At 39.7% G+C, this 1,072-nt stretch overlaps 1 non-coding gene across 1 annotated transcript; it reads right to left on the bottom strand.

Annotated features, from left to right (window-relative positions):
• Positions 1–687: 687 nt before the first annotated feature.
• LOC148293812 (small nucleolar RNA R71) lies at positions 688–794 on the bottom strand. Its single transcript, XR_015836855.1, has one exon. It is a non-coding gene; the product is annotated as a small nucleolar RNA R71 (small nucleolar RNA).
• Positions 795–1,072: the final 278 nt, after the last annotated feature.

Here is a 1,072-nt window from a genome sequence, read left to right as displayed (position 1 = left end):
CCTGGTTATGTGCCCAAGGTTACCCTATTCTTTTTAGTGTTTCTAATTAATCTAATTTTCTGTTTCAGGTAGTTTATGTCTAAAAAGCCATTACTTGAACAAGTGAGGTCTTCGTTCCAACGTTCTAGATCTTTGAACGCAGGACCATCATTGCAACCCAGACGAGTGACCTCTGAAATTCAGAATCGTCTAGAAAGGGAGTTGTCAACTGCAAAAGAGCAAGCTCTTGCTACATTTACAAGTCTTGCTCTCCACACTGAACTTCCTGGTTCTTCACCTTCAAATTCGGAAGCAAGTTCAGACCAAGAAGAAGAAGAAATGATGGCTGCCATTGAGTTCATGGGAGAACTTGATATCCCAACAATTCCAGCATCTCCTTCAAGCATTTCGCTGCCCACTGTAGCTCGAAACTATGAGCTTAAATCTTCTCATCTTAATATGTTGCCTTCCTTTTATGGTTTACCTAATGAAGATCCATTAACTCATATAAAGGATATTTTTAATGTTGTGAGTTCTTTTCCCTTGACAGGTGTGACAGAAGATCAACTTCGAATGAGAGTGTTTCCATACACTTTAAAGGATAAGGCGAAGTATTGGTTGAATTCTTTGAAGCCTGGTTCACTCACTACATGGTCTGCCATTCAAAAGAAGTTCCTGGAAAAATACTTCTCCACGCAAAAGACCGACATGCTTAGGGACAAGATCTTGTTATTTGCACAGCAAGATGATGAATCGTTTTGTGAAGCATGGGAGAAATTCAATGGGTTGCTCAACCAATGTCCTCATCATGGGATTCCATTGAAGCTTCAAATGCGTATGTTTTATAAAGGACTAACCCCTTCAAGTCATAATATAGTCACCAATTTTGCAGGTGGTTCTTTTAAAACCAAAACTCCAGAAGAAACGTACGAACTCTTTGAGGAGATAGCAATGGAGACCCAACATACGGATACAAGAGGTAAACGTGTTATTAGTGGTTCTAATGATGCTTCTAGTGTGCAGATTTCAAAACTGGAACAAAAGCTAGATGCTCTTCTTGCATTAAACTCAAGAAGCCCTCCGAAGGAAGTGT

The sequence above is a fragment of the Prunus avium genome, chromosome 6 (assembly GCF_965620075.1).
Source record: "Prunus avium chromosome 6, drPruAviu1.hap1.1, whole genome shotgun sequence".
Lineage (NCBI taxonomy): Eukaryota > Viridiplantae > Streptophyta > Magnoliopsida > Rosales > Rosaceae > Prunus > Prunus avium.
Note: the sequence above shows the minus strand (reverse complement) of the source record. Positions and strands in the feature narration are given on the sequence as shown.